The sequence below is a fragment of the Nerophis lumbriciformis genome, linkage group LG09 (assembly GCF_033978685.3).
Source record: "Nerophis lumbriciformis linkage group LG09, RoL_Nlum_v2.1, whole genome shotgun sequence".
Lineage (NCBI taxonomy): Eukaryota > Metazoa > Chordata > Actinopteri > Syngnathiformes > Syngnathidae > Nerophis > Nerophis lumbriciformis.
The window spans coordinates 12,932,846-12,947,445 of record NC_084556.2 but is presented as its reverse complement, the minus strand read 5'-3'; the positions used below and the strand labels follow the sequence as shown (position 1 = coordinate 12,947,445).

The 14,600-nt window shown below is 41.6% G+C and overlaps 1 long non-coding RNA gene across 2 annotated transcripts in view; it reads left to right on the top strand.

The window, feature by feature from the left end:
• LOC133607143 (uncharacterized) overlaps positions 1-11,048 on the top strand; it is a 117,595-nt gene extending 106,547 nt beyond the window's left edge. Inside the window, exons 4-5 of one of the 2 annotated variants that reach the window (XR_009815383.1) lie at positions 5,329-5,494; positions 10,110-11,048. This is a non-coding gene — a long non-coding RNA (uncharacterized lncRNA). The remainder of the gene's footprint in view (positions 1-5,328; positions 5,495-10,109) is intronic. The other variant, XR_009815382.1, reaches the window with a different exon arrangement.
• Positions 11,049-14,600: the final 3,552 nt, after the last annotated feature.

Below are 14,600 nucleotides of genomic sequence, written 5' to 3'. Positions count from 1 at the left end.
TATCGCAACCTAAACCTGACACGGGCAGCACAGTAGAAGCTCAAAAACCACCCTGTTTAAAAAAAAAAAAATGAGTCAGTTGCAGGGTCACCGGCATTTGAGTGACAGACATGTTTGCCAATCAGAATTGTTGAACCTCCCGTTTGTTTGTCTCTCGCTTCAAACAGGAGGAAAGACACCTGAGCGTGTCAACCAGTAGAATTAGCTGAACTCAGTGAGCCATCTTCTCCGGCCCCATTTACACTATCTAGGGTAAATCCCACATAACCTTATCCCTGTCCACACACAACAATGCCACCGTTTAATCAATCAATCGATCAATGTTTACTTATATAGCCCTAAATCACGAGTGTCTCAAAGGGCTGCACAAGCCACAACGACATCCTCGGCTCAGATCCCATATCAGGGCAAGAAATAACTCAACCCAATGGGATAACAATGAGAAACCTTGGAGGGGACCACAGAGCAACCGGTGCAATGGACGTCGAGTAGATCTAGCATAACATTGTGAGAGTCCAGTCCATAGTGGGGCCAGCAGAAGATCATCTTGAGTGGAGAAAGGTCAGCAGCGCAGACACGTCCCCAACTGATGCACAGATGAGTGGTACACCCTGGGTCCTGACTGTGGACAGCTAGCGAATCATCTGTGGTCACCGAATCTGTGACCCCCCTCTCCACGAAGGAGAGGGTTTAAGACCCCCTCTCCCCTCCGTCCACCGGCGCAACGCGACCTAGTACGCATGCGCAAAAAAAAAAATGTGCGCCACCTCTGATCCGGAAGTGTATCCTTACCCTGTGTTTCAACGTAGCCTATTGCCACATTTCTTTTAACAGTAAACCTTGCTTGCCTTACCATCAGCAGCTGTTAGACTGTTGTAGTGAATCACACCTGAGCCATCATACATGAATCATATCTTTAAAGGGGAACATTATCACAATTTCAGAATGGATAAAACCATTAAAAATCAGTTCCCAGTGGCTTATTATATTTTTCGAAGTTTTTTTCAAAATTTTACCCATCACGCAATATCCCTAAAAAAAGCTTCAAAGTGCCTGATTTTAACCATCGTTATAAACACCCGTCCATTTTCCTGTGAGGTCACATAGTGAAGCCAACACAAACAAACATGGCGGAAAGAACAGCAAGCTATAGCGACATTAGCTCGGATTCAGACTCGGATTTCAGCGGCTTAAGCGATTCAACAGATTACGAATGTATTGAAACGGATGGTTGTAGTTTGGAGGCAGGTAGCGAAAACAAAATTGAAGAAGAAACTGAAGCTATTGAGCCATATCGGTTTGAACCGTATGCAAGCGAAACCGACGAAAACGACACGACAGCCAGCGACACGGGAGAAAGCGAGGACGAATTCGGCGATCGCTTTCTAACCAACGATTGGTATGTGTTTGTTTGGCATTAAAGGAAACTAACAACTATGAACTAGGTTTACAGCATATGAAATACATTTGGCAACAACATGCACTTTGAGAGTGCAGACAGCCCAATTTTCATCAATTAATATATTCTGTAGACATACCCTCATCCGCGCTCTTTTCCTGAAAGCTGATCTGTCCAGTTTAAGGGACGGTGTGAGCCAAGACATCCAGGGGGTTTAGCTCGCTCGTCTGCGGGAACAAACTGCCGCCATTGCTTGCCGTGCTACCGAGGTCCTTTGTCCCTGAATTGCTCACACACTCCGGCAGATTCAATGGGGGTCTGGCGGCAGATTTCTTTGACTTTATCGTTGGAAATGCATCTGCTTTGAGTGTCGCAGGATATCCACACATTCTTGCCATCTCTGTCGTAGCATAGCTTTCGTCGGTAAAGTGTGCGGAACAAACGTCCAATTTCTTGCCACTTTCGCATCTTTGGGCCACTGGTGCAACTTGAATCCGTCCCTGTTCGTGTTGTTACACCCTCCGACAACACACCCACGAGGCATGATGTCTCCAAGGTACGGAAAGCAGTCGAAAAAACGGAAAATAACAGAGCTGATTTGACTCGGTGTTTGAGAAAATGGCGGATTGCTTCCCGATGTGAAGTCACAACGTGATGTCATCGCTCCGAGAGCGAATATTAGAAAGGCGTTTAATTCGCCAAAATTCACCCATTTAGAGTTCGGAAATCGGTTAAAAAAATATATGGTCTTTTTTCTGCAACATCAAGGTATATATTGACGCTTATAGGTCTGGTGATAATGTTCCCCTTTAATGGACGTTTGGAAGTAAACAATGTGATAAAGAACATTTTACAACAATCAAGCTAGGGATCTAGATATCTGGTCAGGACACTGTGCTTGTAGGCTGAAATTGGTGGTCGTACTTGACGGCCGCAACCACTTCATGGCTTCACAATAGTTATGGAGTACAAAACTAGACGTTGAGTAATCGCTCGACATACATCGAGGGCAATAACTGATAGTCTGCTTTGCCAGTCCAAATGCATTCGCTATTTTTCGTAGTCTTCCCTCGTCCACGGGAGCCCGCATTCTCGTTGTCTCTCCTTCGACAAATGGACAAAGTTTTTCACGAAGTAGAATCACAGCTGACCTGGACATTCGAAAGTTCTCTTGCCATTCCTCCGACAACAACACACTTGTTGACAAACATATCCCACCAGGCTGCTGTTTTTCCAGGCCTTATCCAAAACCGTTGCTCAACATTGCTATGTTGCCGTCTGAGATGTGTTGTATCCGAAATAGTTGCAATCGCCCGTTTCCTTCTCTTAAGGGTATTCATGTGTGATTTCCACAAGCGTCTGTACATGTACAAGAAGAAGAGACACGGGCATGTCTGGATGACTCGCCTCCATCTTTCTCGTGGTTGCCGCCGAGTTACCGAACGGGTTGTTATGAAGCTGGCTGTGGCGCTTTGACTCCGTTTGTAAACGATCAATGAATCCATACAAAGCTAAGAGCTGCAGCTCCATCTAATGGATGCATAGGTGCGCCTTATAATCCGGTGCGCCTTATATATGAACAATGTTTTGAAATATGCCATTCATTGAAGGTGCGCCTCATAATCCGTTGCGCCTTATAGTGCGGAAAATACGGTAAGTGTAAACAAAACAACATAATTTTTTAAAGAAAGACAACAATCTAAAGTTGTCTTTATTTTTAAGTTATTGTGCCGAGATTTTATCAGTCTGGCCTACTTAGGAGTAGATTTTTCTCCATGTGGCCCCCGATCTAAAATGAGTTTGAAACCCCTGATGTAGAGGATCCCTGCTCCATCTGTCAATCACTTTGGGGGTCCTTGGCCCGGAAAACCCTTTCTCTACAAGGCACATTTATCTCATCAAAAAATCCGGAGGCACACCACCAGCAGAAAATGTTAAAAAATGAAACTCCACCAAGTCGTTGTGCCTTATTTTGAGTTTGTTGGTGTTTTCCTGTGTGTAGTGTTTCAGTTCTTGTCTTGCGCTGTTATTTTGGTGGCTTTTCCTGTTTTGTTGGTGTTTTCCTGTAGCAGTTTCATGTCTTCCTTTGAGCGCTATTCCCCACACCTGCTTTGTGTTAGCAAGCAAGGCTAATTACAGTACCGGTAAGTTGTTGTTATCCTTCTTTGTGTGGACATTGTTGATTGTCATGTCATGTACGGATGTACTTTGTGGACGCTGTAAGTTTTTGCTGTCGTCCAGCATTCTTTTTCTGTTTACTTTGTAGCCAGTGCAGTTTTACTTTCGTTTTGCATAGCCATTGCCTTTCCCTTTCGTTAATTTTTGGTTAAAGCATTACATACCTTTTTACCTGCACACTGCCTCCCGATGTGGTCTGCATATTGGGATCACAACAAACCATCCTTGTCTCACCCGACACATTCCGACTTTTACAAAGCAATTAACTAACTGCTGCCATCTACTGACATGGAGAATTACGTGGTTACCCTGCCGAGTTTTACACAGCACAGACACTAAGCAACGGCACATTATTTGCAGATTATAATTATTGATTTGCAAAAAATATTTTTTGGACCAATTAGGTCAGGGGTCGGCAACCCAAAATGTTGAAAGAGCCATATTGGACCAAAAATACAAAAAAAAATCTGTCTGGAGCCGCAAAAAATTAAAAGCCATATTACATACAGATAGTGTGTCATGAGATATAAATTGAATTAAGAGGACTTAAAGGAAACTAAATGACCTCAAATATAGCTACAAATGAGGCATTATGATGCAATATGTACATATAGTAGCCTAAATAGCATGTTAGCATCGATTAGCTTGCAGTCATGCAGTGACCAAATATGTCTGATTAGCACTCCAACAAGTCAATAACATCAACAAAACTCACCTTTCATGCACAACCTTAAAAGTTTGGTGGACAAAATGAGACAGAAAAAGAAGTGGCATAAAACACGTCCTAGAAAGTTATACATGTGAACAAACTATGGTGAGTTCAAGGACCGCCAAAATTAGTAGTACAAAACAGTGCTCGCCAAATACTCGAATCAGTGAAGCATGTTTAATATAAACAGTGTGCTTTATAACAATTAGGGAGGTTTGTGTCATGTTTGTCCTCCTACAGAAACCATATTAAAACAAAAAATAGATTGTTTTCCCCTCATCTTTTTCCATTTTTCATACATTTCTGAAAAAGCTCGAGAGAGCCACTAGGGCGGCGCTAAAGAGCCGCATGCGGCTCTAGAGCCGCGGGTTGCCGACCCCTGAATTAGGTGAAGTTGCATAATTTCCCACGGCACACCAGACAATATCTCACGGCACACTAGTGTGCCGCGGCACAGTGGTTGAAAAGCACTGCTCTAAAGTATATCCATTTTTTAGTAGTGTCTCAGGAGAAGTTATTCTGTCATAAAAATACGAGGGAGAGATGTCTTGCAGTGACTTTATGGTAGTTTGACATTTTTGGGTTCAGTCAGACGACCTGGAGCACCTCCTCTTTCTCCTTTTCGTTGTCCAGCGCAGGTGAAAAGGTTCCTGGGAGAATAGTCAAGTTCCACTTTTCCAAAAAGCTTCTCCGTGCTCACAGATCACAATTGAAAAAAGATCTTCTCAGTGTTGGAATGCTCAGGAGAAACCTAAGCTGGGGATGCAAACAGGATACGGGACTCTTTCTCTTAGCTGCTACTGTTTGAGTCTTGTCCTATTTGACCTGTAACCATGCCCTCCTATTAGATGCACGTTGTGTATTGAAGTGTAGACAGTGGAAGAAAAGGGATATTTCCTCGCAGAGAGAGGTTTTCTCATCACCTTGGAGTTGTGCTGCTTGGCAGGAAGGAGAAGCGGAAAGCCGGTCTTGATGACTCTCAGTTCGTTTTGCAGGACAGCCAAAGTGTCAAAGTGTTATTATATGAACCTTTGTGTCCCAGAAAGCAGATGTTGGAGAGAGAGAGAGAATCATGGCTTCAACAGGTGGACCAGGGACTTCTGCATGTGTGCTGGCTTTGGGGAAGGGGAGGCCAAACTTTTTTTTTTTCCGCCGGTGGTCCCTTTTCCACCGCAGTAACTTTTTCCGGAACGTTGCCAGTTACCCAGGTAAATAAATTTCCCCCTTTGTTTCCACCAAAAAACTACCCGGGAAGATTAAGTTCTTCAAGAACCTTTCCAAGTTCCTGCCTGCAAGGTGGGACTTTTGGAAGCTACCCAGAACCTTTTCGGGGACGACTTGTTTATTTCTAATTTTTGTGTATTTCTATTACAACAAACTTGACAATGGACAGAAAGAAGAACAAAAAGGAACTTTTGACTTGCAGGAACTTTTGTGGGACATCTTTGTGATGAAGAACGCTGATCAGTGAAACTATCTTGCAGGGTTTTTACTCCGCCGTAGTCTTTAAACTATATCAATCAATCAATCAATGTTTATTTATATAGCCCTAAATCATATGCAGTTTAATGTTGTTGTTTTTTTTGTTTTTTTTACAAACTTAATTTCGATACGCGAAGCTACGAGAAGAAGACGGATTCTTTTAAACATATTTACGGAGGAGTAGGAAGCCGGATTCGAGGCGGCGACCTCCGCTGCTTACTACTCTGACTTTGTTGGATACATGTGGAAAAAAGGAGGCAGTACACCAGTGAAACGAAAGTAAATAACATCAAATATTAACTATCAGTGTTGGGTTGGTTACTGAAAACCAGTAACTAGTTACAGTTACTAGTTACTTTATTTCAAAAGTAACTCAGTTACTAACTCAGTTACTTACACCAAAAAGTAATGCGTTACTGTGAAAAGTAACTATTTAGTTACTTTTTTTCCCTTTTTTTTTTTTTTTAAGGCTCCCATTAATGCCCTTTTAGCCTTCATTTCAGTACTGTTATTGCACTGGAGAATAATACAATGTGTTGATCAACTTGACATGCATTTGCATCACTGAACTCAGAAAGCAATGTGTTCTACATAAAACACACAAAGACAAAGATATGTTTCAAAGGGCCAATTTATTTCAGGCCAGAACAAATTGACAAAACTATTTTAAATAGCTGCAACATAATGGCACTTTAACTTTAACTTTAAGTAGATAGGATCTTTGATCCAAGACACAACTTACATTTAACTACAATTTTATTTTCTTTGTGCTCGACAAAAGAAAAGTATTGAGAATGTCTCCATGTTAAGAAACTCGACTTCTGGCTTCACCATGATGTCTTGTTAGCTGTTATGAGAGTAGCGTATGTGTGTGTGTGTGTGTGGCCCTTTAATATATGACAGCATGTGAGGTGAGTTACGTCAGTGAGTGAGTGGGCGAGAGAGGTGAGGGAACGGCGACAATGAGTGCGTGCAGGTGCTCTAGCTTGGTGGATGGCTGCGTCCAATAAAGTCACAAAGTTGCAACAAACCGCCGGCCTCGTCATTCACCCTCAGCTGTAAAGATCCACTTCCGAGTAAAGTGAAGGCTGTTAGCCCGGAAGTACATAGGCCCTGGAGGAACGTCTCCCCTGCGCCCCTCAACTACGGTCTGGGAGCCCACCCCCACCCACACAAAGCACGCCTTTTCTTTTCCACCGCAGCGCTGCATTAAAACACACTCAGATCTTCTGTTTCTAGCCGATACTACATAAAAAATAACGTAAAATAACGCAGTAACGCATCATGTAGTAACGGTAACTGAGTTACTGAATATAAAAAATAAACTACGGCGTTACTTTGTAACGCGTTAGTCTCAACACTGTTAACTATTTACTTTATTACATGTTGTAAAAGTAGTCAGTGACACTCCATTTGTGTAGTTATTAGCCTTAAACCTACTCAGTGGCCTAGTGGTTAGAGTGTCCACCCGGAGATCGGTAGGTTGGGAGTTCAAATCCCGGCCGAGTCATACCAAAGACTATAAAAATGGGACCCATTACCTCCCTGCTTGGCACTCGGCATCGTGGGTTGGAATTGGGGGTTAAATCACCAAAAATGATTCCCGGGCGTGGCACCGCTGCTGCCCACTGCTCCCCTCACCTTCCAGGGGGTGAACAAGGGGATGGGTCAAATGCAGAGGACAAATTTCACCACTCCGAGTGTGTGTGACAATCATTGGTACTTTTTAACTAAACCGAGTGAACATAATGCTAATGCAAACAAGCTAAAGTGACATGTTCGGGTTGTCGGCATGAGATAAACACTGACATTTATTATTTATATATTTCTATTTGTGTCATTTGTCTGTGCAGCAAGAGCACTGATCCTGCAGCTGTGTGTGGAACTGTCAGTTTGCACGTCCTTTTGACTGGTGCTAAATAAAACGCAAACCGGTGATGAGTGTTGATAAATCACATTGCCAGTGCTAAATAATTAGATTTGCATTTTCTTGCGTTTTGATGATCAACATATATTCTGCATATTAATGAAGACAGAGACGCAAAATGGATTATTCTGCTCACTTAACAGCAGAGGTGGGACCAAGTCATTGTTTTGCAAGTCACAAGTAAGTCTCAAGTCTTTGCCCTCAAGTCCGAGTCAAGTCCCGAGTCAAGACAGGCAAGCCCCGAGTCAAGTCCAAAGTCAAGACTGGAAAGTCTCAAGTCAAGTCCTAAGTCCTGCATTTTGAGTTTCGAGTCCTTTCAAGTCCTTTTAACCACAGACTAATATATTAACACAGATTGTGTAGGCTTTTCAAACGCTGTATTTATTTATTAAAACAAGTGCATTTTAAATTGCAGGAAAGAAAATTGTGCTGACATTGCACTTTATAATAGCACTATTAACCAGTCATTTTAAACATTAACTCATTCCTTTACAGAACAAACACATTGAAAAATAAAGTGCAAATGTACTTATTTGTACAAAAGTGTTAACATTGAAAAAACATGACATATACGTGAACATAACAAAAAAGTTGTACTTTTTATATGTCAGGGCCCTATGCTGCATTGCATTTGCAAAAGACCAAATTAGCCAAGAGTCTGTCAGTCATTTGTGCACGATGGGGGCGTAGTATGATGCCACCATGGCTGAAAACTCGCTCCACTGGAGCACTGGAGGCAGGCACTGCCAAGACTCTCATGGCCACTCGGAACAGTGAAGGAAGAGTCTTCATGTTCAATGCCCAGAACAAAAGGGGGGAGAGAGTTGTTTTGGGTTGGTGCACTACTTGTAAGTGTATCTTGTGTTTTTTATGTTGATTTAATTAAAAAAAGAAAAAAAAAAAAATTATTTCTTGTGCGGCCCGATACCAATCGATCCATGGACCAGTACCGGGCCGCGGCCCGGTGGTTGGGGACCACTGAGGTAAACAACCAACAGTATGTCAGAAAGCTAGCTAAAACGGTACACATATTCATAATATAGTATACATTTTAACTGACCTTTATTTGACTATTTTTGTCTTTTTTTAGGTGGCTAAAATACGCGGTGCTGCTGACCGCCGTCTAACGTTACGTGTGATATATTGACTAACGTAACCCTGCTTAAAAAAAATCACTGAACAAAAAGTATGAATAAGGTAGTGAACTGCAACAGATTCCCGTGTTTGCAATAACGTTATAACGTTAGCAGTGAGTTTACAGCCTCACTGATTTAACTACACAGCAAATAAAAGTCACGTTACTTAGCCAATAAACGTTATCTTACATTCAAAACTTACCGTTCTTTGTGCAACTTCAAATGCCGGACGAAGTTGGAAGTTGTTGCCTCTCCATCAGTAATTTTCGAACCGCATGTGTTGCATACTGCAAACCGTTTTGTGTTGACCACCTCGTAATTTTTATACCCAAACAAAATTATTTTAGGTATCATTTTTTGTTCACTGGCGTGTGGTTTGGACATGTCTTCTTCGTTGGTTGTCCTGCAATTTGATTGGATGAATGCTGTGTGATGAAAACAAAATAGATCTAATTTGATTGGCTGTTGTACTGAGACCACACCAGCTGACACACGCAACGCTGATAGACAAGTACACAATGAAAAATACGGAGCGCTCCTGAATAACTTTTTCATCTTTGGGTTTTGGGGAAAGTAGCAAGTCATGTCAAGTCATGTCAATTCAAAAGGCTCAAGTCCAAGTGAAGTCACAAGTCATTGATGTTAAAGTCTAAGTCGAGTTGCAAGTCTTTTTACATTTTGTCAAGTCGAGTCTAAAGTCATCAAATTCATGACTCGAGTCTGACTCGAGTCCAAGTCATGTGACTCGAGTCCACACCTCTGCTTAACAGACGCAATACACTTTGCGCACGTTTAGTAGATGAGCTTTGCGTGTGCTATCAGGTTTGCACGGGTTTTAGTAAGCGTATACCTTTAGTAATGAATCAGACCCTAAGTGTTAAAAAGATAAAGAAAAAAACGAAGTTTCAAACTTCACATTGTGTTAGGTCAACCGAACAGTGTGAATTTTTTTCATAAACCGTTCCTTTCCCTAGTGCATGACCACCGCCGTGAAAGGTGAGGTGTGGAAGTGTTCTGCACACTTCCACAAGCATGCAGCCCAGACTTTGACTGCAGTATATGTTTAACATTTCGTTACAAGTCATTGATTATTTCCGCTATATAATGACAATAGCCGAGCCGGACCATGGTGATCCTGGTTTTGGGGGGACTTCGTGACTGCAGACCTCCCCCAAAAACCTGTCTTTGGAGCAATAGCCATGTTAACTGAAATGTCAGAACATCCCGTCGTTAGCATATTGCCGTGCTACTAAAAAGATGCTTTATCTACTTCCACAGATTCTTGATGCCAAAGGACTGACAGGCAGCTCAGAACACGTGCCAACCTTGGCCACGATGGAGACGGTGGAGGCGGTGGATTGTTTGAAGCTTCTTCTGCTGAAGTCATTAGCTGCTTTCTCAATTGAGAACACTTCCAGCACAGGTCAGCACTATGAAGACGAGGAGAGAAGGTTAGAAAATCTCCAACGCTCGTTGTATCTGAACACACTTCAATTATACTGAGTGTATTCATTTAAAAGTCTAACACCAAAGTACTGCTATAGAAAGGGAGCAATGGCAAATCACTGGATTTGTATCTTAAAAAAATCATGTTGCCACCAAGCGGTACATTTCGGGTTGGAACTATAAAACCAGATTTGGCTTGCATTTACACCCCAAGTTTAGGTACTGTATTGACCAGAATATAAGACCAACCTGAATAAAAGCTGACCTATCTTTTTCAAAACCAGGTTTGGAAAAATGACTAAATGTTATTTACTACCAGGCAATTCTAACTTTTAAAAAATTTAGGATATTTCTTAGGCTCTTGACAGTTTTTTTGAAGACTGTTCTTAAAATTGGCACAACTTCTACATTTTGCTAAAATGCTCAATTTGTGTTTAAATTTGCAAATTTTTGTTCTTACGCTGCAATATCTATATGGACACTGCCTTAGGGCCCGAGAAAGGTTTGCGTGTATTAAAACACATAAAAAAACTTGATAACACACGCAAAGCTGATCTACTCTGCTCGTGCAATCCGTTTAGCGCAGGGGTGTGAAACTCATTTTAGCTCAGGGACCGCATGGAGGAAAATCTGTGCACACGCGCGCTGGACTATTAAAATCATGGTATTAAAACTAAAAAATAAAGACAACTACAGATTGTTTTCTTTGTCTTACTTTGGCCAAAAATAGAACAAACACTTTCTGAAAAAAATAATATAAAAATATAGAAAAAAATACCGGCAGCGGTAAAGTTTAGATCAGTGGTTCTTAACCTGGGTTCGATCGAACCCTAGGGGTTCGGTGAGTCGACCTCAGGGGTTCGGCGGAGCGTCTGCCACGGAGATAAAGATATACATCCGACTTATCGTGTAAATAAAAACTTCTCCCTATCCGCGTATTATTGATACCCCCAAACAATGTTCCCTCTAATTTTCCATCTGATTTGCAGGTTGTTTGATTGATCGATTGAAACTTTTACTAGCAGATTGCAAAGGAAGAGAATACACAGTACAGTTTACACAGTACAGTACATATTCCGTACAATTGACCACTAAATGGTAACACCCGAATACGTTTTTCAACTTGTTTAAGTCGAGGTCCACGTTAATCAATTCATGGTAATGTGTGTAAGGTGTGTAATTTGTTGTGAGTTTATGCACTGTGTTGGTTTTGTTCTTGAACAAGGAGATGTTCATGCACGGTTCATTTTGTGCACCAGTAAAAAAAACCATAACTTTTTCTTGAATTTGAACAAACATTTTATTTTTCACTAAAGAAGGGTTCGGTGAATGCGCATATGAAACTGGTGGGGTTCGGTATCTCCAACAAGGTTAAGAACCACTGGTTTAGATCCATGAAGGAAAGAAGAAAGTGAATAAATGTTTATAACTGAATACATTTACATATGCATAAAAAAATGTTTTCTTTTGTATTATTTTTTTAAATTAATTAAGCAAAGTTTATGACAACCTTTTTTCAAAACACAATATAGAATGTGAGATATAACAGGATAATGCATACATTTATTATTTGTTTTTAAAACAGTTACAAAAAAGTGGGACCCCAAAAATTTACTGTGGGACCCCATTTTTATGACTTGATGGAGTCCCTGGGACCCCATTTTGAAAATTCCTAACGCCAACACTGATGGAGTATTGGTGCGTGCAAAAAAGCAGCAGGCGGCTGTGGCCTGTGGGCCGGTTCTAATACTAATCAAATATAATCCCGGGGGCCATAGATAATTAATAATAATTGACTTTGACACCCCTGGTTTAGCGTGTATATGCGGAATATATGCTGATTATCAGATTGCCCACAATACCGGAAAGAGGAGGTGCAAATATAGTCATTCAGCGCTCGCAATGTAATTTATCAAGACTAAAACTGTTTTTAGACTTAGACTTAGACTTCCTTTTTATTGTCATTCAAATTTGAACTTTACAGTTCAGATAAAAACGAAATTTCATTGCATTAGCTCGTTGTAGTGCAGGATAAAAGAGCAATAAGGTGCACATATAAATAAATAGATTACTGTACAGATAAATATATTGCACTTTTGCGTATGCATCCACGTTTATGGATGTTTGTTATATTGTCTTTTTGTCTTTTGAGTTTGTATTTAGCACACCTGGAATGTTTGCGCAAACTGGCACATGTGATGCATTACAGTGTTCGAAATAAACTGAAACTGAAACTGAACTGAACACTTACGCACAAATAGCTGTGAGAAAGGAGGCGATCGTGCTGCAAAGACCATGAAGAGACAGTATTCTGTCAGAAGTAAAAATATTATACAAACTGTAATATCATTTTGGCAGCACGGTGGAGGGGGGGTAGGTGCATCTGCCTCACAATACGAAGGTCCTGAGTAGTCTTGGGTTCAATCCTGGGCTCGGGATCTTTCTGTGTGGAGTTTGCATGTTCTCCCCGTGACTGCGTGGGTTCCCTCCGGGTACTCCGGCTTCCTCCCACCTCCAAAGACATGCACCTGGGGATAGGTTGATTGGCAACACTAAATGGTCCCTAGTGTGTGAATGTGAGTGTGAATGTTGTCTGTCTATCTGTGTTGGCCCTGCGATGAGGTGGCGACTTGTCTAGGGTGTACCCCGCCTTCCACCCGATTGTAGCTGAGATAGGCTCCAGCGCCCCCTGCGACCCCGAAGGGAATAAGCGGTAGAAAATGGATGGATGAAAAAAATGTGTTGTAATTTGCATTTTATTGTGGCTGGATCATTCCAACACAAAAGTTGGTTCTGTTGTCTAGCTCGCGTTTTAACCTAGAAATGGTGGTGCATATTATATTTGTGTGCTGCATGTCAACAACATGACGAAAGGCCACATGTTGGAGTATATGGTGCAATAGATGTGAAGGGAAATGAGCGTCTCCATGGTGACAGCCAATATAAACACAAACATTTTTTAAATAGGGCGATCTGCACCGCTTTTGCACAATTGCACACGCAGTCTTAGTAACTCACCCGCAACACGCCAACTTATAGTTCACGCAATTTTAATAGTTTGCACACACTACTTAGCACTTATTTGGATCTTAGTAGAGCAGCTACGGGGAGAATTTTGTCAGTATAGAATGTTGTCTCAAATCGGTTAATGTGCACTTTGTTAGGTTCTGTTGGTCTTGTAGCACAGGTAAACATGACTTTAATGTCAAAAACCAAGTAGGAATAAGGCACCTGGGAAGTGCACAGAAAATGCTAGCATACGCTAAACCAAGTACAACAATAAACAATGATTGAGCCCTGAGGAAAGGGCAGGCTGGTTTATAAAGGAGCCTGATTGGCAACTTGGAACAGGTGAGTCCAGATTGGCAATCAGGGACAGGTGAGGGTGAGAGAGAGTGGTGAAGGGGAAACCGGAAGTAAAATGAAAATAAAAGAGCAGAAAAGGAACTTAATACAGAAATAAGAAAATATACAAATAAAGCCAGGTTTGAGAAGACATGACCTGACACAATTACTGGAAATAAAATCCCAATATTTATGTGCGCTCTTTTTTTCTTTCCTTGTTAATCGTGAATTGCAACCACTCGAGTTAGTCCCTTCTCTCACGATATGTAGCCGAGATGGCCATGATTGAGGCTGGTTAGCGTCCATCGCTGCACACAAATCATTGGAGAGGTGTTAAAGTTCAAGTGAAAGTACCAATGATTGTCACACACACACACTAGGTGTGGCGAAATTATTCTCTGCATTTGACCCATCACCCTTGGTCACCCCCTGGGAGGTGAGGGGAGCAATGAGCAGCAGCAGTGGCCACGCCCAGGAATCATTGTTGGTGATTTAACCCCCAATTCCAACCCTTGATGCTAAGTGTCAAGCAGGGAGGTAATGGGTCCCATTTTTATCGTCTTTGGTATGACTCGGCCGGGGTTGGAACTCACGACCTACTGATCTCAGGGCGGACACTCTAACTACAAGGTACTGAAGGTACTTCTCTTTGTGAACCCACTGAACCAACTTGCCTGTTATGCATGTATAAATGTCCAGACCCCGAAAATAAGACGGCCCCTCCTTTTCACGTAAATTCATGCATGTAACACATAAAAGTTTCTTGTAATCATGAGAGTAATGGCGTGAGGACATTTACCGTATTTTTCGGACTATAAGTCGCAGTTTTTTTTCATAGTTTGGCCGGGGGTGCGACTTATACTCAGGAGCGACTTATGTGTGAAATTATTAACACATTACCGTAAAATATCAAATAATATTATTTAGCTCATTCACGTAAGAGACAAGACGTATAAGATTTCATGGGATTTAGCGATT